Source organism: Gracilinanus agilis, chromosome 3 (genome assembly GCF_016433145.1).
Source record: "Gracilinanus agilis isolate LMUSP501 chromosome 3, AgileGrace, whole genome shotgun sequence".
Lineage (NCBI taxonomy): Eukaryota > Metazoa > Chordata > Mammalia > Didelphimorphia > Didelphidae > Gracilinanus > Gracilinanus agilis.
Window position 1 is genome coordinate 438,560,489 of NC_058132.1, and position 17,712 is coordinate 438,578,200.

General features: G+C 33.8%; 1 pseudogene; it reads left to right on the forward strand.

The window, feature by feature from the left end:
• LOC123241679 overlaps positions 1–17,712 on the forward strand; it is an 85,719-nt pseudogene that overhangs the window by 13,168 nt on the left and 54,839 nt on the right.

Sequence of the window (17,712 nt, forward strand, 5' to 3'; positions counted from 1 at the left end):
ACAAACACAGCAATTATATGAAAACAACTACAAAATACTTTCCAAACAAATAAAACTGGATCTAAACAATTGGAAAGCCATTAAATGCTCATGGGTAGGTCGAGCTAACATAATAAAAATGATAATTCTACCCAAATTAATTTACCTATTTAGTGCCATACCTATCAAGCTATCAAAAAACTTCTTTACTGAATTAGAAAAAACTATAACAAATTTCATTTGGAATAACAAAAGATCAAGAATATCAAAGGAAATAATGAAAAAAAATGTGAAGGAAGGGGGCCTAGCAGTACCAGATATTAAACTATACTATAAAGCAGCAGTCATCAAAACAATATGGTACTGGCTAAGAGATAGAGAGGAGGATCAATGGAATAGACTGGGGATAAATGACATCAGCAAGACAGTGTATGATAAACCCAAAGAGCCCAACTTTTGGGACATGAATCCACTATTTGACAAAAACTGCTGGGAAATTTGGAAAACAATATGGGAGAGATTAGGTCTAGATCAACATCTCACACCCTACACCAAGATAAATTCAGAATGGGTGAACGTCTTGAATATAAAGAGGGAAACTATAAACATGTTAAGTGAACACAGAATAGTTTACTTGTCAGATCTCTGGGAAAGGAAAGACTTTAAAACCAAGCAAGTGTTAGAGAAAATTACAAAATGTAAATTAAATGGTTTTGATTATATTAAACTAAAAAGTTTCTGTACAAACAAAAACAATGTAGTCAAAATCAGAAGGGAAACAACAAATTGGGAAAAAATCTTTATAACGAAAAACTCTGACAGGGGTCTAATCACTCAAATATACAAGGAGTTAAAGCAATTGTATAAAAAATCAAGCCATTCCCCAATTGATAAATGGGCAAGAGACATGAATAGGCAATTTTCAGGTAAAGAAATCAAAAGTATTAATAAGCACATGAGAAATTGTTCCAAATCTCTAATAATCAGAGAAATGCAAATCAAAACAACTCTGAGGTATCACCTCATACCTAGCAGATTAGCTAAAATGAAAGAAGAGGAGAGTAATGAATGCTGGAGGTGATGTGGCAAAATTGGGACATTGATGCATTGCTGGTGGAGCTGTGAAATGATCCAGCCATTCTGGCTGGCAATTTGGAATCATGCTCAAAGGGCTATAAAAGAATGCCTGCCCTTTGACCCAGCCATACCATTACTGGGTTTGTACCCCAAAGAGATCATAGATAAACAGACTTGTACAAAAATATTCATAGCTGCGCTTTTTGTGGTGGCAACAAATTGGAAAAGGAGGGTATGTCCTTCAATTGGGGAATGGCTGAACAAACTGTGGTATATGCGGGTGATGGAATACTATTGTGCTAAAAGGAATAATAAACTGGAGAAGTTCTAGGCGAACTGGAGAGACCTCCGGGAACTGATGCAGAGCGAAAGGAGCAGAGCCAGAAGAACTCTATACACAGAGACTGACATTCTGTGGTAAAATCGAATGTAATGGACCTCTGTACCAGCAGCAATACAATGACCCAGGACAATTCTGAGGGATTTATGGTAAAGATGCTACCCACATTCAGAGGAAGGACTGCAGGAGAGGAAACATATAAGAAAAACAACTGCTTGAACGCATGGGTTGGGGTGGACATGATTGGGGATGTGGACTCGAAACTACCACACCAATGCAACTACCAACAATTTGGAAATTGGTCTTGATCAAGGACACATGACAAAACTAGTGGAAATGCGCATGGGTAGAGGGGGTGTGTGTGGGGGGGTTGAAGGGGAAAGGAGGAGCATGAATCATGTAACCATGTTAAAAATGAATATTAATAAATGTTAAAAAAATAATTAAAAAAATATAAAATAAATGTATTTCAAAATCTGGTGTATATTCATTCAACTTTTACTTGATACTTCTTATATAGCTAATAAGGCTAGTCTCTCTTGAGTGGCTATAGATTGCTTTCAGGAGGTTCTGCAGTATTCCAGGAATTGTTGTCATCAGCAAAATATCATATATATCTGAAGGATCTCAATCTTCAAATTAATCCTTTTAAATTTGCAATTTTTGTTAGATCTCTTCAGACAAATATGACCTACTTTTTAGGGTCAGAGGGTCATTTTAAACATACTTCTGCTAAATCTCTAAAAGATTTTAAATGATTTTGATATATGGATGGGAAACATTTTTTTTGGAAAAGAATCTTTAAAATCATGTTTTGCTTTACTGCATTAAATGTTTATCTTTTTTTCATAATCTACAAAGCATATCTACAGTTGGGCCTTACAGTCTCTATATCTTTCAGTCAATTGTGAAAAGACAATAATGAGGTCTATTGTTGAATTTCACTTGTGAAACCTGTTTTTGACATGTTGGTTTTCTAAAATCTTACAAAGAGGGATGATGGATTATAAGCAATTATAATTATAAGCAATATTGTCTCATGAAGTAGCAGGAGATAAAATCTGTTTAAAGAAAGCTTGATAGATTATACAACTAAGCAAAGTCATCCTGAAGGCCATTTTAGTGTCAAAATAGAGGGAGAAGAAATAGAAGAAAAATGGAAAAGATCTGCAATGATTACTTAAAACAGTTTTCATAATCAATAACAGTAGAACTACCACACCTTCTCAGATATGCTTTTTAGGTGGGGTAGAAACTGAAATAAAGAGAATAAACAAGGTAACAGTAATTGTAGTGGTTCAAGTACATAAAGTAGGATTCCACACTTAAGAAGACAGTATTAGGCAAACATTGGAGAATAGAACTGTAAGGCATTAAAAGAAGGGGAATATAATAGAGGAATGGGATGGGGAAGATGCTTAGACAATAAAAAAGTGCTGAGAAAACATTAATAGCTACCAATATGTATGCCTATTATTTTACCTATTTATGAGTCATTTATATAAAAACTGAGGCCATCATTTGTAAGGTATTAGTAGGACAAGAAATTGAAGAATATTATGAAATAACATGGAAAGCCTAACCTTACTATATTCTTTGAATAAAATGAATTAAGAACAAATTCATATATGTTAATGATTTGTGCCTATTTAAAGGAAAAAAGCTAGATTCTAGGTTGTTGTAATTGATCTGAATGATTTGATCTTTTAAGGATTTTTTTTTCTGTTTGTGTGCTTGGTTTTTTTTTTTTTGTTTGTTTGTTTGTTTTTAAGATACAGAATCCTTTAAATTATCCTTAAGTATAGCATGAGGAAACCTCTATGACATCCAAGATGATAGAAAATTAGCTTAGATTACCTTAGGGGACTTGTGAGTGAGAAGGGTTGAGTGTGTTCTTTGACAATGCTAATTTTGTGTCCTCTGAGGCTCAGTCATTAATACATATATGTAAAGCAATTTTTGTAAAGGTCAAGAAATAACTGACTCCTCTGTACCATGGATCAAATAACAAAGAGCAAGCATTTTAATAATATAATTTTTCATCAAAGCTAGAAATAACATAGGAAGTATTGGGATTGATTCATCAACAAGAATTTATTAAAGCTCTACTATGTAGGTATGTGGTGTGTGCATGCATTAACACAATAGAAACAATGTAAATGCATGTATAATTAAGGACCGGCCAAGCCCAGCCTTTATGACCAGGTATAAGGTGCTTGGTAAATGGAATCTCTACAAGGGCAGCTATGAAAATTTCTCACCTACTAATTAGAATCAGATATTGATTCAAGACCCTGACCACCTAAGTATCAATCTATCTTCTTTCTCTCCCTTTCTCCCTTTCCCCTGTTATTCTGGTTTAAGTAGGTTTCTCAGGACTTTGGTTGTAACTATAGCCTCAGTTGTCTACAAAATCTGTCATAATATCAATCTCTCAGACTTTTGGCAGCTCACTCCCCATCCTTCTAGACTCACAAAGTTGCAGCCTAGTCCAATACTCCTTTACCTATGAGGAGGAAAGAGCAAACAAATATGAAGAAAAGAAGAGAATTGTATATTTAGGGGCAACATATTGGTATGAAGCTGTGGTGAGATGAAGGCTGGTCTCTTCTCTTTCCCCAACAAGACTCCTGCAATATATCTCCTCCACTTGAACCAAGAAGGAAAGAGAAAGTTGTCCCAGTGGCTGGATTTTTAATGTATTCCCAGTTCCTGGTCAGTTACCAATCAAAAGTGAGTTTCTCTACCATGTAGATAGTCATAGAGAACATGCTCCCTAGACCAAGTGAATAAACATTGTGTCAGTTAAAAATTCCGTGCTTAACCTGTTATACAACATGGTATTAGTAATGGGGGTGGAGGTTAGGAGTATTGGAGAGAGAGAAGGATGGAGGAGAATATGAGGGAGATAGGGTGAGAAGGAAATAAAAGAGAAGAAGGAAAGGAGTGAGAAAAACTAAGATAGAGAGAGTTGGAGGAAAAAAGGTAGAGAAAAGAAAAAGGCAGGAATAATTGTTTTTTTGCTTGAGTTCTCTACATGAGAATTATTCCTCTATTCTTCCCTAAAAATAATGCCTTAAACAGCACTTAAAGAATCAGCTCTGAAGAGAGAGGTATGCATTTTATCCGAATGGCAAAATCAGAAGCAACCCCAGAGATTTAGTGCAACATCTTTAGTTTACAGTCAAGGAAACTAAGGCCTAGAATTGAGAATTGAATTGCTCATGGTCCTGCAGTAAACAGCACAGATCAGACTCAACCCAAAATCTTCTGACTATAAATCTGAGGACCTTTGTATTATACTAAAGGTGTTTGCATCCACTCTTTACTCTCTATTCTTACTACTGTAACTCCAGTGCAATATAGACCTTTATTCCCATCCATCTGGGCTACTATAATAGTTGCTAATTTTTTTCCCTACTTCCACACTGTTTCCCTCAATCCCCCTTTCTCCACCTTCATGCTAGGGCAGATTAATCTTATTTATGCATAGATTTGGTCATATCACTCCTGTTCAAAATTTTCATTACTTTAGTTTGCTTGAAGAATAAAGTTTAATCTCCTTTGTATGCTTTTTATATATAATCTTGTGCTTTCCTTCCTTCCTGGTTTTATCTTACAGTACATCTTTATCACATATTCTGTGTTCCATAAAGCTTTCCTGATCTTCATTCCTCCTTCCTTCTTCACCTTATTCCATAGACCCACTATCTGCCCTGAATACATTTGGTACTTTCTTGCCTTATATGTCCTCTCTTCTTCCTTTCTATTAAATTTCTACCAATTTTAAAGCTTAACTTTAAGTGTTATCTCCTCTCTGAAGCTTTTCTTTATTCCATAATCAATAATGGGTTTTCACTCTTTGAGCCTCAAATAATATTCTGCTTGAAACTTCTAAATTACTTCTCATTTATCCTCTAACATTATGGTTATCTTTGAATGTAGCATACATTCTACTTGACTTCAAGCTCCACATAAGTGGAGACTTTATCTTCTCTAATCTTAGTATTTTTTCTACAGCCAAAATGTCTACGCTCATTACAAGTCATAAAGTTCCTCCCCCCCCCCCATAATATACTGAATAGCAACAACTTTATTTTAAATTATGTATTCCCCAGAGGATTAATAAATCAAAGTATCACTGGTTGGTTAAATTGTGGTTATGAAAAGAACTAAAGGCAGCTGAATAAGGAGTAACCATTTGATATTCAAATCAAATTAGAATTATAACTGGTAACCAATCCAGGAAATGAATTTCATTTTAAAGATGTTTCACCATTTTTTTTGTTTTTGACTCAACATTAAATGAATAATTCTTTTTAGATACAAATATGAAAAATTAACAAATTGCCAAAAATATTTTATAAGTGATAGGTCTCATTATTATATTTAATTTTAGATTATATTATCTCAATAAATTATTTTATCACCTTTATTGTTACTGTGATCAATTAAAAACATTCTACAACATAAAGTAAGCTTATGTTGAAGAGACTGTTTGTAACTTTGCATGGAACTGTTTTAGATAAATTAAAACTGGGGCAGCTGGGTAGCTCAGTGGATTGAGAGTCAGGCCTAGAGACAGGAGGTCCTAGGTTCAAATCTGGCCTCAGACACTTCCCAGCTGTGTGACCCTGGGCAAGTCACTTGACCCCCATTGCCCAACCTTACCACTGTTCCACCTAGGAGCCAATACACAGAAGTTAAGGGTTAAAAAAAAAGATAAATTAAAACTTTTTCTGACACTAATTAGTTTGTAATAAAACCTCTAGGAATTCACTTACTTTAAATTAATTTGGCATATCTATTTACTTGCCCTAAATTTATCTGAAACTAGCTTTGAATAATGAAAATAATTATTTTTAAACTGCTTTACTTTATGTGGTTACTTCATACTGAATCTGGTGACTTATTTACTTAATGTAAAGTGGGATTTTTGACACTAATTGCCTTATGAAACACAGCCTTCTTACTTGTTTCTATTTTCCCTTAGTCCTGATTAATTTATTAGCAATAATTTCTTATTTAATTCTAAATGTGGTCACTTAGAGAAATCTTAAAATGCTGATTGCTACAGGAGTCTGCCATCCATTGATATGACTAGAAATATCATTCAGGCATATTTATAGTTCATTAATTAAAATCCTCCTCTCAGAATGTACTGTGACATGAAGTTGACCATGGGATCTCAAAAGCTCTTATAGTAGATGACAAATCCTGGTATCACTTACCGAGGGAAAGATTCCAAGCAAGTAAAGTCCTATGAATAAACTCAGCATGAACACCATTCCATGATAACACATCAGTACATCAGATTTTTCGGAAGCTTAGTTTCCTTCTATGTGAAAGGATGGGGAAAATACATCTCAAATTTCTGTTTCAGATTAAGTGACACATGTTATAAATATTAAAAGTTTGTGGTGGGGGCAGTCGGGTGATTCAGTGATTTGAGTTCCAGGCCTAGAGATGGGAGGTTTTAGATTCAAATCTGACCCCAGCAATTCCTAGCTGTGTGACCCTGGGCAAGTCACTTAACCCCCGTTGCCTAGCCCTTACCACTCTTTTGCCTTGGAACCAATACATAGAATTGATTCTAAGATGGAAGGTAAGGGTTTAATAGAAAAAAGGTTTCTGGTACAAATTTGAAATAGTGTCACTGTTATTCCATTAATGGTGCTACTATTAATTTTTGGGGTGGGGGAGATTTATTTTTTAGAATTGTCTTGAGAACTGTTTTTACAAACCATACAAGAAGCTCAGTCTCGTTGTTTTAATTTTGTTTAGCAAATATTTAGAAAGTGTCTTATGCATGCATAACATTGTGTTAGATTCTAGGGAAAATATAAAGCTTAAAAGTTTTTGTCCTTAAATATATTACAGTTCAATAGTTTACTAATTATATATATATGTATACTAATTTATATGCCATTTGTGCCAAAATCCAGTAAGATCCAGCTTATTTACCTACCTTATTCCTTTTACTTGTCTCTGAATAATTTTTGGTCATTACCAAACATCAAATTCACTCTGAAAGAATAATGATTCACCACTACTGAGGAATTCCTCAATAATGTAACACTAACCTTGAAAATATTCCAAAATAATCTATCCAAAAATTGATTCAGTCATGAAATGGGGGCATTGCTGGAATAAGTATATAGCTTCCAAAGTTGACAACTTTGAAGCAATGCTAATTTGAATGTAGAAGTTCTGATACATTTGCTAAAATTTAATCACATAAGTCTATAATCATACCTCAATGTTCCATCATTTCAGGATTTAAAAGTAGTATCAATCAATTAGTTATGTAGTTACTACTTAATTATATTCACTCTCCTCGGTTTTCCTCCAAATCCCAGTTTATTCAATGTTAAATCTATTCTTTATAAATATTTTATTTGTCCAGATGTTTAGAGAAGTAGTTCAGCTCTAACTGGTGGCATTGCTTCCCTTGATTTGTGGTTAAGAAATATAGTAATATAATTGAAATATAGATGAATGCATATATCAAAATTGACAGTTTTCCTCTCAGTAGAACTATTACAAAAATATAAAATATGAATTTTTAAAAGTATGAAACATTTTATAGATACAAGATTAAAATATGGTTATTATACTTCAATATATCAAAGGATCAATGATCTTTTTGATGATTTCCAATATCAGGTATTCAATTTATCCTGTGAAGCTCCTGTTCATTTCCTTCTATGAAACCTCTAGTAGGGTACACTAAAATGCAGAAGGCCTTCCCCTAAATTTCTTTTGCATTGCTTGAATACTCACTCATACAATTAATAGACTGTTCATCTCTTATCCTTTACTCTTACTTCACTAGTAGACTATATGTTCTTGTGGTTTTACATCTCCCTGTAGATATTTTCATGCCAGTGTTTATATTCAATTTGCAGTTAGCAATAAAACTTTTGATGAAGAAAAATAAAGATTTCAAGATAGAATATACACAAATACATACATTCATCTATTGGCCATTTAAGTTTTTTGAAAATTTGAAGAAAGTGATATTCTAAGACTTAGAGTAACATAATTTATTGATTTATTTTTTGTTTCAGGGAAAAAATTGCTATTGCTGAAAGAGCTGAAATGTATTTTTCATAAAATTAAATTATGAGCTTGATGCATTATCCAAGAATTATATTTATATTTACATGTATGCATACATATAAACATATATATGCATATATATGAACCTGTGTGAGAATACATATATACTGACTGACAAATTCTTTGGATTATCTATCAACTGAAAATGGACAATAAGCATTCATTTCCCTGTGCGAATAGGTAGGATAGAAGCCATCACTTGACAAAATATATGTATATTTAAAACTATGTTTTTCTTTTTTCTATTTTTCAATTCTTTCTCTGGGGATGGACATATACGAGCCATTCTTCAAACAATATTTCTGTTTTCTTTTGGTTTTACTCATTTCACTCATCATAATTTAATGTAGGTCTTACAATGTTTTAAAAAAATTAACTTGTTCTTCATTTCTAATGGTGCACAATAGTATTCTATCAATCAGTTATTGAGTTAATCTTTATAAATTATTTAAAAACTAGGATTCTTAGCAACTTCTGGCTCCTTTTCTACTACTCTTTCTCATTACAGAAGGAGGAGATCTCACAGGCTTGAGGATAATTTTGTATTTTTCTGTTTCATCAGTGCTCATGGGTCACAGCCAGATGATTCATCATTTGGTAGCCATTCTTCTAGTAATAAGCCTCTGTTTTTGGTTAGATGGGTCCCCTAAAATTAGATCTATTCAGCTTTAAGGGTTCTTAAGACTTTTCTGGCATAGTATATGTAAAACCTGCTTTTTTCTCACTTTTGGGAACCCGAGGTCACTGCCATGTCTTGATTAGGTACTAGGGTTTGACTATTCTGGAAGAATTTTACATAGTAATTAATTGAAATAAATTGAAATAATAATACATTTTAATATAGAAATTATTATTATTGAATTTAAATAATCAAATAATAGTATGACATTAACGACTATCATATTTACCTTGTTCAGTCATTTGATCATTTATCTATACCAATGCATCATTCCCTTTAAACTTACCACTCTTCCTAGCTCATAATTTATTTGTATGAGTAGCTGAATCTCAAATTTATGGCAGACTTTATTCTAACAGCTCCAACCCCCCACATTAGTTCTCATTAACCTAATCTTTTATCTCTTGAGGAAAGAGAATCCTCTTGCCTCTGTTCTTTCACTAGTAAGCAACCAAATGGTTCAGTAGATAAAGTGCTGGGCCTAGAGAAAGGAATATTTGAATTCAAGTTCAGTTGCAGACAACTTCTTAGCTGTGTGTCCTGGGTCAAGTTATTCAGTATGCTTTTTTTCCTTTCTATTTGTAAACTTTATTAGCATTTCTTTAGGCAGGCAGATTTTTATAACAGAGAAAGGTGAACTTAAACTGAAATTAACAGTAAAAAAATACTGACAAAGTAACTTAGCTGGCTAACCAGATAAAAAAAAGGTGACTTTAACATGAAATAGAAGAGGGGCCCAGATTAATGCATTTCTTCCCAACTAGTCTCTTTTCATCATAGGTACATTATACCTATTTATATGTATGTTTTTTCCCAATTGAAACGTAAGTTCCTTGGAGGTGGAACTAATTTTTATTTGTTTTTGTATTCTTATCATCTGTCATAATCGTTGTTTGCCATTTAAAGATTCTTTACTGAATTATGAATCAGCTCAGGGGGAAAATACTTCATACTGCAATAACTCCTATACATACCCTTTAAATGACTATTTAAGGAAGCATGTAACTGTGTTCTTCTATCCTTCTGATTATATATATTTAAAATCTGTGACCTTAAACAGCTCAGTTTCTCCCTCAAAAAACATAATCATGAAGGCAAAAGATATTCTGAATCTCTGGATTAAGAGACGATGTTAGGATTTTACCTCAGATACAGACTAAATATAGCATCATTTCCATCTTCAGAATCTTGAATTAAGAAGGGAGGAATCATTCAATTTACCCACTGTGACAGGACCTCTGTCTACCACATCAATTCCTGACATGTAGGTTAGGTTAGGGCTTTATGTTTATTTATTTGATTAAAAATTTGTTTGCCTGAAAGGAAAAGAAACTGTCCCCAGGACAGTTTGATTGGTCCTTGGAATTGTATAATGTTGTATTTGACTTTCTAGTGATCTCAGGTTGCTTTGATGTGAGTTTTGGGTCAAGAAAGGGTATAAAAGAAACCCAGAGAGAAGGCCTTTCAGACACTGGTGTACCAAGGCTGCATTCATCACTTACACTGCTGACCACATATAGGTCTATATGAGGAGAAGGGACAGGAACAAATTAAGTGCTATCCTTGTTAAATATCTGTTTTTTTAGCTATTGCTAAGCAAACCTCCTCTTGTTACTTGTTGAATGACCTAAAAGTATCTCATTTAATTTCCTTGTTGACTTGATTTACCTAGTTTATAACAGTTATCTTGATTGAAGAAAGTAGAAGATGGAAGAGACAGGGGGGCAGATAAATTCATCTAATCAAGCCAAGGAGACAAAGTAAATGAAAGGGAAATATGTATCATATTATTTCATATTAGTGAATGGTCTATACCCAAATAAACAATAATGGCTAATTTATATTTGGTGGTACATGTTTAAAAATAGCTTATCTTTTATTTAAATTTGATCACCTAAACTCTGTCCCATTTGTAGAAACAGCATCCTGTTCACCACATACAACACTCCTATATTTCCTAGAAGAGGTGTTTCAAATAGCTCATCTCTTTTGATATGACCATTTTCTCTTTTTTCTTCTCTTTTAATAATATTTATCAATAATTTATTTTTATTTTTAAATTATTTCACTTCTAAATTTTATTTTTCACCAGCTAATGTAAAAAAAAGTTTCCAACATTTTTCAAAGTATATAAGGTCTCAAATTCTCTCCTGTCCCGCCCCCCCACCCCCATTTTGGATTACTGTATGGATCAAAGTAGCTAAGTTTTTCACAGTTATTTATCATTATAACATTGCTGTTACTATGCATAATTATCTCCTAGTTCTTCTCACTTCACTTTATCAGTTTATATAGGTATTGCCACAGTTTTTTTCTTCTGAAAGAAGTCTTTTCATATAGCACATTAGTATTCCATTACACCCCTATTTGACAACTTGTTAAGCCATTGTATAACTGATGAACATTTCCTTAATTTCCAGTTCTTTGCCTCTACATACACATAGACACACACACACACACACACACACACACACACACACACACACACATAAATTCTTCCCTCTTTGAGCCACTTCTGATAAGAGTGAGGTTCAAGCATTGCCTGCCCACCCTACCATTCTCCCTGCAGTATAAAAGCTCTTCTTTTCCTGTCTCCTTTAAATGAGACAACTTGCCCCATTCTGCCTCTCCTTTCAACCTTCCAGCGCATCTCTTTTTCTCACCCCTAAATTCTCTTTCTGTAGACTGTTCCAACATAATCATATCACACCTGTGCCTTCTGTACCAATGCCTTCTAACTGCTCTAGTAATAATAAAATTCTTAGAAGTTACATGTATTCTCTTTCTAGTTTAACTGCACTGAATCCTTTATGATTTCTCTTTCATGTTTATTTTTTTTAATACTTCTCTTTTCTGTTTCAGTATTATGTTTTCTATTCAACTCTGGTCTTTTCATCAGGATTGCTTGGAAGTCTTTTTATTTCATGAAATATCCACTCTCCCTCACCCCCAAGGATTATATTCAGTTTTTCTGGGTATATTATTCCTGGTTGTGTTCTTAGCAACTTTTCCCTCTAGAATATCAAACACCAAACCCCTCACTTCTTGCAGAAGCTCCTAAATCATGTGTAGTCTTGACTATACCTCCATATTTGAATTGTTTCCTTCTGACTGCTTGTAAATTTTTCTTCTTGACCTAGTAGCTCTGGTATTTGGCTACAATATTTCTGAGAGTTTTCATTTTGGAATCTCTCTCAGTAAATGATCAATGGATTCTGTAAATTTCTATTTTACTCTCTAGATCTAAGAAATCAAGGTTGTTTTCCTTGATAATTTCTTGAAATTTGATGTTTAGGCTTTTTTTTAGATCATGGTTTTCATTTGGTCCAATAATTCTTCTTCTCTCCTCTGTAAGAAATAAAATTTAGTTATTATATTTATATATTAAAATTATGTGGCCGCCAGGAATCAACAATTCAGGTTGATTCCGTAATTAAATCAGACCCAAGTCAGAATCGGGTTGAGGAGTTTATTTACAATCAGGAAGGTGAGTAGGGATAAAGAGAAGAGGGAGGTTAGAAGTCTAAATAAATGAAGCTGTAAGCCGCAAGGCCCAACAGCCGGATAGGCAGAGTTTAGAATTGGCCAACTAGGCCAAGGAAGCCAGCCTAACTTACCCACGTGACAATACAGAGTGTAATCTGTCTGTGGTCTCAGGAGATGCTTCTTCTTCCAGTTCCAGACGACAACCCCCTTCACAGGAAGTTCACTAACTTACTTAAAGAGAATGTGTCTTTCATCACTTCCTGTGGTCCACCTCTAATTCAAATGGACAAATGGCAGTTTCTACATTGATTTGGACTGCCCAAAGGGCAGTCCCTTATTCTTGATTTGTTACTTATTGTCACGTGTGGGTAACTCTCTCCCCTCCCCACTAAGGGAGGTGGGAGTGACATCATTAGCACGCCTGTGTTGGGTAGATTTTTGACTATTAATGGGATAGAGCTAATTTCTATTTACACACCTCCCTTCCTTTCTCCTTTTTCCCCTTCCTTCTTCCCTCCCTTTCTCCCTTCCTCCCCTAATTACATGTAGATATAATTTTTAATAATCATTTTCTGATATTTTGTTATCCAATTTTCTCTCTTCCTCCCTCCCTCCCCATAACCCTCCATGAGATGGCAGATAATATGATGGATTGTACATATACTGTCATGCAAAACATATTCCCATGTTCATCATGCTGTGAAAGAAGGCACATATCCCTTATATAATAATAAAAACTCATGAAAGAAATAAAATAAAAATGGTATGCTTCAATCTGCATTCAGACTCCATTGATTCTTTCTAAGTTGATGAATAGCTTTTTTCATCATTAGTCTCTGGCAGTTGTCTTGCATCTTTGATAATAGTTAAGTCATTCATAATTGATCATTATACATTAATGCTGTATACTGTTTTCCTGATCCTGCTTATTTCACTTTGTGTCACTTTAAATTTTTCCAGTTTTTTTAATCACCCTGTTTGTCATTTCTCATGGCAAAATAGTATTCTGTTACAGTCATATACCATAACCTGTTCAGTCATTCCTTTATTGATGTAGAGGGAGACACATACAGAGACAGAGACAGAGACAGAGACAGAGAAAGACTCATCTCTGTTAGATAGAAGTGAACAAGGTTCATTTATACTGTTAACCTTATTGTTTGGTACACCCTTATATTATCTTGTATGTCCCTATATGTAACTATTAAAGAAAATTCTGGAGGATATCACCTTTATAGCATGTTTAATATTGGTGTAGGTATAATTTAATACCAGGGTAGCAAGGTAGGATAGTGAACAAGTCAGAGTCAAGGAGATCTTCATTCAAATTCTGCCTCAGTTACTTAGCAGAAGTCATTTAACTTCTTTATGCTTCATTTTCCTCATCTATAAAATGGATATAAAATAGCACCTACCTTATAAAGTTATTGTGAGGACCAAATGAGTTAGTGCATACAAAGTATTTTTGCAAACCTTAAAATGCTTTATAATGATAGTTCTTATCATCATCATTATCACCTTCATCATTGTCATTATTATTATGGGCAGTGGGAGATTGGAAAATGAGTTGATACTAATCCCATTTGGATTTTCCACATGTAAGAGATATGTACCATATAGATTTAATACATCTAAGCAAAAGCAAGTTTTGCATTATTAGATACCTTATAAACACATACCATCATTTGTGAATCCCTAGGCCTATGGTAGATATGCCTTTGAGGTAGATGAGAGGACTGGCTGGATAAAACTCATGAGGTAGGCATTCTGATCCAAACTCCTTTTAACAAGCTTTCTGTAGAATGGCATTGGAAGCTATCACATCTGAGATGCACCTCCCCATCCTTAGCCAATGCAGTAATTTATTGTGATTTAAGATTCTTCCCACATAGCTATTACTGTTGAAGCTATCAAACATAACTTTTTACAATTAGTTTGCAAGAACTGATTGGAATCAGGGAAGATAAAAATTTACTAGGCAAATTTCAACTAGAACCTTTGCATAATTCGTAGATAAGACTTTTAAAATTGAGATTTAATAGTCATAGCCAAATAAAGTGCTCCTTCCATTAGGGTCTGTGTAGTTTTGTGATTTATCTTCTTTTTGTTTTGATAACCACCTTAGTTAAGTCTCAAAATAAACTGAACTCAGAATCAAATTTTCAAGTAGAAGTACCAAAAAGTCTTAAAATAAGATTTTAAGTAATTAGGCATATTCGATAACATATTTCAGGGAGAGTCATTTTATGATTTTTTAAATCTATTTCATTCTAAATGTCTATTTTTGGTGTGCATTTCATTATAGAATTGTTGGTGTAATGGTTTGCTTATGTAAAAGGCATATGGCACACAAAAATAAATATTTATCAGGGGCATTTGTTCAATATCATTTTACTGTTTGGCTAAAAATAATTTTAAAAAGAGTTTGGAGACCATTGGAGGAACAACAGTTCAAGCATTCCTCATTAAAGATGAGATCTGAGTGAAAGCTTCAAAACAGAAATAACAGAGACAATTGAAACTTTGAAAAGCAAAAACTTCTGAGCAATTCAATGGGGATAAATGATGAAGAAGCATTTACATTTTAATAGGGGAAAAGAGAAAATTGACCCTATAGAAAGTTTCAAGGGTCACAGAGTGAGTTCTTGGGTCTCAGTTGGGTTTTATTTTGTTTTGTTTTGTTGTTTTTTAAAAGAAGAAAGAGAAAGAGGGGGGAAATAAATACATTATTGGAAGAAAATGAGGAAATGAAGGGAGGAACTTAACCTCATAATTGGAATGCATCAAAAATAATAAGTGAACAGGGAGGTCAAAGTGGTGGAAATAGGCATTTTCTGAGCCTTATTCATCTTTGCCAGGAAAAGAAGGGTTGAACATATATGCCCACAAAGAGTGTGAGATAAAACTATATTAAATAAAACAGAAATAGGTGGAGGCAGAAAACAAAAATAAGAACCAATGATTTGAATCTGGGCTTGCTAACAAGAGAAAGGTGAAAGCATTAGGAAAACAATGCTCCAATGAGAGATTTTGATGGTTCATCATATTCTTTGCTATCCCCACTTTTTTTTCCTTTGGAAAGAGGGGAGTAAGGATAGAGAGGAAAACTATTAATATCCTGATATGGAAGGAATAAAAAGGTACTACTAACAAATATAAATGATTGTGAATTGGACAAATTATAGAGGGTAATATAAAAATGAACTAAAAATCAGAGATCCAGAAATATATGGTAAACAAGAAAACAAAAGGTTCATACAATGCTAAAATGAAGGGCTAGAACATAATTGACAAATACTCAGGTAAATACAAAATATGAGGGTGACAAGCACGATCTCAATCAAGGTGATAGTAAAACTATTCATAATTAAAAGAAATACGCAGGGGGAAACTATTTTACTTAAAGTCACCATAGATAATGAAATGATAAAAATTTTTAAAAGATAAAAGTGATAAAAATTTCTTAAAAAGCATGTGCACAAACTAGCAGAGCATCTCAGATTTTTGTTTACTTTTTTAAAATAGGTCTATGATTTTGTCAGTGTCAGTAAATCCCAGTGAGGAACCATTGGAGATAGAAAATTTTCTTCAACTTATAGTCTTACCAAATTGACTTGGACACTGAGAAGTTAAATGACTAACCTACAGTCACATTGCTATCATGTATCAGAGGTAAAACTTGAATCCAGCTCTTTCTAATCATAGATCTAACTCTGTAATCATTATGTAAAAGTGTCCCTCATTAATTAAATACTTTATTGAAAGATGAATAGAAATATCAGGAGAAATGCACTGCAAAAAATAATAGTTGAGGATCTCAATGTGTACCATTTAGGCTGATAAATATAGCAAAAAGATAAAAAAGAAGGAAGTTAAAGATGTAAGTAGACCTTTAGAAACATATAAACCTCTGGCATTTATTAAACATGAATTGAAAGGATTATGCCCAATTCTCAGCTTTACATTGTATCACTAAAAACTAATCATGTACGAAGACCTCAAAAACTCATGAACAAATCTGAAAAGCAGAAACATTATTAATAAAGTTTTACTGAACAAGATGCAATAAAATTGTTATCAATAAACTGTAATCAAACTTTTGAAGACAGGATTCATTTGCATTAAAGGAGACTAAATATTATGTCCTTAAAGGTCAAATATTATAAACAATAGTTTTATTTTTTAATGAAAATAATAGAGTAGTGCAGCCAAGATGGTGGAGAAGGAACATGTACCCACCTAATCTCTAACAAATTACCTTCCAAAAAACTATGACATAACATTTCAAAGCAAATTCTAGAGCAGTATAACCCACAAAAAGATGGAGTAAAATAAATTTTCAGACCAAAAAAGTTAGAAGACCAGTACAAAACATTTATTACACTGGGATGGAAGTGGAGTCAAAGAAACACAGCAAAACAGGCCCCACCTAAGTTGGCAACAAGCCTCTGGGCTGTCTGAATCAGCAAAGGCTTCTGGAGTTCTCAGGCACAGATGGTAAAGGGAGTTGGACAACTCAGGAAGTCACAGGGTTCCCTTTGCTGGCTCTGGGTGCAAGACTCTTGTCACATTGCACATTCCAAGTTGCAGTCCTGGGTCATGGTCTCAGGATGAAGAGGAACACTAGCATACACAAGTGATTGCAGCTGCAGTAGAGCAAGGGTGACCAAGTTGGAAGCAAATGCTCATAATAACTCACAGACCAGAGCACAGGCTAAGTGCATATTAGATAAATAGACTTTTAGATCTTTCTTACTTCATACCACCTTGAAAGAACTGAAAGTTTATAGGTCTCTAGAGCTAATTTGGAAGGCAGCTGCAGAAAGAACCTTAAGCTGGAAACTGTGTTCCTTTCACCACAGTTACAGAGCCTAATTTTAACAGTTTTTTAGTTAGAAGAAAAGAAAAAAAAAGGTTGAAAAATGAACAAACAACAAAGAATGAAACTCATCCAAGAAAGTTTTTGTTCACATGGAAGGCCAAAACACAGACACAGAAATATTGCTACACCCAAAGCCTCCAAGGAAAA